The sequence below is a fragment of the Podarcis pityusensis genome, assembly GCF_964106645.2.
Source record: "Podarcis pityusensis genome assembly, chromosome: 4".
Lineage (NCBI taxonomy): Eukaryota > Metazoa > Chordata > Lepidosauria > Squamata > Lacertidae > Podarcis > Podarcis pityusensis.
This window is the reverse complement of record NC_138027.1, coordinates 48,973,491-48,978,499: the sequence shown is the minus strand read 5'-3', so window position 1 is coordinate 48,978,499 and position 5,009 is coordinate 48,973,491.

Here is a 5,009-nt window from a genome sequence, read left to right as displayed (position 1 = left end):
CCTTTGACTTACTTATCACATAGTAAATGTGGCTAGTAAAGAAATATTATTATTTATAATATTTTCATCCCACCCTGTAACCAGAAAGGGGGGAAATGGCATCAGTAGCTCAAAGTGGCAGTTTTGTCGTCCCATTTGCTGCATGCTTGGCTCCTTATGTATTGTAAGTACACAGAGGAAAGAGGCTGGCATTAATGGGATGTACAGAACAGCAGAGTGGAAACTGTCCAAAGCCACTGTTCAGATCTGATTGTTTGTTTGTGTCCTCAGTCAGTTTTTATAAAGGAGGTAGGCTAGGCTAAAATATAGTTACTCCTGCTAAATAGATGCCACAGATCCACTGACTGTCATGCCTTTAGTATTTCCTTTCAAAGTGCTGTCTTGCTGGGTTCTTTGAAAGGGGCTTCTGGAAACCCCTGCTGGTAAAAAAGATAACCTCCCCTCCCTTAACACACACACACACACACACACACACACACAAAGATTTTCTTGGTTTACAAAAGTACATGTATTGTCTCTCTCTTCACGTTGCACAATTCGCTCTATGCGGGGCTGCCATTGAAGCTGTCCCAGAAACTCCAGTGGGTGCAGAATGCTGCAGCGAGGCTCCTCACGGGGTCTCTGCCATGGGAGCATATTCACCCAGTGCTTTTCCAGCTGCACTGGCTCCCGGTGGAGTACAGGGTCAGATTTAAGGTGCTGGTTTTGACCTTTAAAGTCCTTCATGGCCTAGGACCCTCATACCTATGGGACCGCCTCTCCCGGTATGCCCCACGGAGGACCTTAAGGTCCATAAATAGCAACACCCTAGAGATCCCGGGTCCTAAGGAAGTTAGATTAGCCGCAACCAGAGCCAGGGTTTTTTCAACACTGGCTCCGACCTGGTGGAACGGTCTGTCTCATGAGACCAGGGCCCTGCAGGATCTGATTTCTTTCTGCAGGGCCTGTAAGACAGAGTTGTTCCGCCTGGCCTTTGGCTTGGAGTCAATTTGCTTCCCTCCCCCTCTTTCTTTTTTCCTTTCTCCTCCTGTGATGAGACTGCATTTTAATGTTTTAATGTTGTATTTTAATCTTGTTTTTAAGTTGTATTCATTCAACTTGCTTTTATTATTGTTTGTTAGCTGCCCTGAGCCCGGCCTTGGCTGGGGAGAGCAGGGTATAAATATTTTTTTAAAAAAATTATTATTATTATCATTATTATTATTATTATTATTATTATTATTATTACAATTACAGATCAGTTACATTTCTTGTGAGACATTAGTGTTGTATATAGTATAAGGTTGGAGAAAAAGAGTGGGTGATGTGGTTAAACTTATATTCTTTTACTTAGTGTATGTGTGGTGTTTCGTGTCAGCATCACTTGGGTAGGTTCTCTTTCTATTTGCTTATTATATTTCCTTGGTAGTGAGAGTGGGGGTAGGGTGTGGTTGGTTGTCTTTTAGTTGGCTGCAGTGAGATTTGTTTCCATGTGGGGAAGGTATTTTTGGGTCAAGATAGCCAAGATATTGATTTGTATGCTGTCAGTGTATTCTTCTTGTTGTCTTGTGTATGTAATAAAAGGGATCCATACCAGGGTGAAAGCATCCTCTTTTATTCGTCCCCATGCCAGTTTCAGTTTATTGGTTAGCTTTTCTAGTAAGGCTGTTTCCCATACAATTTGATACCAGTGGTCCATGTTTACGCCTGACAACCTGCCCTCCTTTTGACATCAGGCAATTGACAGGTGGGTGGATACAAACCACTTTTCAAATCTGGTCCAAAAGGATTTGGGAAAATAAGGATCTGGCCCACCAGCCAGATCCAGTGCCTGACCCCTGAGATTCTCAGGACCTAGCTAGATGTCAGTGCAAAAAAATTGTAAAGGAATATTAGCCCTGGGGAAAGCCTGAGCAGTATCAGAAGCACTGGGGGGGGGGGGGGACTGAATGGTTCCAACAAAAGTTCCCTTTCCAAAACTACTATTTGCATTTTATAAGAAGCTTCAGTTGGTACTAATGTGGCATTCCCTTAAATTACAAATAGCCCATGTGGTTCCAAGGATGGCCAGTCTTCTCCTTGGGTGAGCAATTTACATAATAAAAATTGCACATTAATTGCATTTGCACAATTAACATGAAGTTCACTTTGATACTCAATAAGGAGACATGCTAAATAAAGATTTGCATCAAACTAAATCAAACCCAGACCCCTTGTAATCAGTGGACTTCAGAAAGTGTTATTGGTATTGACAAATTTGCTTCCTTTGTTCCTCACATGGCTACTCAGGACTCAACTACTTCTGTAGCTTGTGGCAGATATTTCAGACTCAACCTGTGCATCTCATTCAATTTACATCATTTTCTTTGCTTTGAAAAAACTATGTAGTTTTTGAGTACACTAACGTGGTCATTTTCCATCTAAATGATTAGGTTCAATTCAAAATAGATTACATGGACTCATCAGTCAGCCAATACATGTCAACTGAATGGTGTATAGGCAACCAGAAATAACTCTAAATAACATTATTTTATCTGTGTATCCTGGTAGAAGGAAGACAGACCAAGATTGTTATTGGGTTTAATATAGTACAAGTTGTTGGGTTGACCTTAGGTGGTAGTGGGCCCGCCAATTGGGTGGGCATGAGACAATTTCACCAGGTAAAACAGCGTCTTTGGTTTCCTGATTGATTAAATCAATGGTGAAATCAGAGGGTGTATCCTTAGAAAAAGTCTCAATAGTGGAGACTAACAGCGGAGGGCTCTCTATTTGTCCTGGTCCGAGCGCTGGGCCCCTATGGAGTTTCCCGAACTCCTGCACTGATTTGCCCAATGATAGCCTTTTCCGCATTTTGGGCATTTTTGGGAAGGTTTAGCCTTATCGGCATCACCATTCCTGCTTGCTCCCCCGGCAGGGGCTCTGCATTGTTTAGCAAAATGACCTGGGCGTTTGCAATTGAAGCAATTGCCCGTGGGCTTATTGCCAGCCTGGATGGCACCAGCAAGCAAAGACATCGTGTGGCTCTGGCTGCCAACATCTGCACAGGTTTGAATCATATCGGCCAGGTCATATTTGGGGCGGTGTATGATTGACTGCAAAGCCTTCTTGCAATCGGTGTTTGCATTTTCAAAGGCCAATTTTTTCATCAATTCATTTTGAGCTGTAGGGTCATCAATCTGCCTGGTGATTGATTCTTTCAATCTGTCTATAAATTGATGGTAAGGCTACGAATGTTGTTGCTTAATATTAACGAAGGAGCTCAGTGGTTGCCCTGAGACAGGGACTTTCTGAAAGGCGTGTTGTACACAGGTCGCGGTGTGACTGAAATGTAAAGGTGTCAATTGCGCCTGGGCTGGTATATTATCATACAGACCAGCGCCAAAGAGTTGGATGGCTGAATTCTGAGGATCAGCCAGGGCTGCTGCGCTATGCTTGAATTCACTTTCAAAAACCACATACTGAGCAGGAGATAAAAGCATGCGCATCAAATCCTTCCAATCTTGAGGTAGCATTGTGTAACCATTTGCGATCCCCTCCAGCATCCCTAGCACATAAGAAGATTTGAGGCCAGAATCAGTAATGGCTTTCCTTAATTCTCTCAGAACAGACTAAGGAAGCGCCTCATACATAACCTGCTGTTGTGCAGTGCCGGGGTTTGCATAGGAGATAGGGAAGGCAGATGGCACTTCCCCAGCCCATCCAGCCTCTTCCTTTAAGGAGAGGAGCCCTTGCTGCCTAGCTTGAGAAAGCGCGGTGCGCACAGCCCCTATGGGAGAGCACGCAGGGGCTGAGGCGGGTGAAGGAGGGATGGGGGGTGGATGTGGGCTGAGGCGTAGGGAGGGGTGGGCAAGGTTGTGATGGAGGCCGAAGCTTTGGGTAAGGTGGGGGATTGTCTGCTTCGGCTAAAAGAGCAGGTGATGTCTGTGGTCCTAATCTAGCGACGGCATCTGCACATTTCTGCCAAGTGAGCAGACAATGAATCGGTGCCCTCGGTTCTGTGAAGAGGGTTTTTCTGATCTTTTGCCAAGCTTCTGATCCCAGAGAGCCGGACTCTGGGTACCAGGGGCACTGGCAAGCAATCTCACATAACAATTGTTCAATTTCTTTCAAAGAAATATGAGCACCTGCCACCCACTGTCTAACGAGATGAAGCAGCTCCTTGGCATGCTCCTCTTGGAACTTTGTCAGTCCCCCCCCCCCCATACTCACGAAGTAGCGCGCTGAGACTTTTCCAGTCGAGTGAAGTACAGGGGTCTGCGTAAATTAAGGCCAATTGTGTCCCATATGCCCCAGTTATATACCAGAATTCCAGGTGGCATATATGCCTATCACAGGTACCTGGTTATTGTTTCCAAACCTTAAACCCTGACAGGTGAAATTGACCATTGAATTATTATTTTTTTGAGCAGTACGTTGTGATCAATCTTCCTCTTCTTCTTTTGCTGCTTCTTCTTCTTCTTCTTCTTCTTCTTCTTCTTCTTCTTCTTCTTCTTCTTCTTCTTCTTCTTCCCCGCCCATCTAGCTGTGTTTCCCCAGCTACTCTGGGCAGCTTACAGTGCATATAAAACCATAGTAAAATGTCAAATATTAAAACTTTTCAATACAGCCAACTTTCCAATACAGTCCTTCCTTCAGATGTCTTCTAAAAGTTTTGTACTTCTTTATCTCCTTGACATCTGATGGGAGGGCACCACTGCCATGAAAGCACTCTGCCTGGTTCCCTGTAACTTCATTTCTTGCAGTGAGGGTACCAGCAGAAGACCCACAGAAGAGGACATCAGATGATAGATGGGGTTGGAGACGCTTAGATGGGCTGAGGGCGCTTAGAACTTTAACGGTCAGCACCAACACTTTGAATTGTGCACGGAAACATACTGGGAACCAATGAAAGTCTTTCAGGACCGGTGTTATATGGTCTCGGCAGCCACGCCCAGTCACCAGTCTAGTTGCCACATTCTAGATTAGTTGTATTTTGCATTTATTCTGTCCCTTTTCATCAAGTGAAGCCCCTTTTTTCATCCAATGTTAAT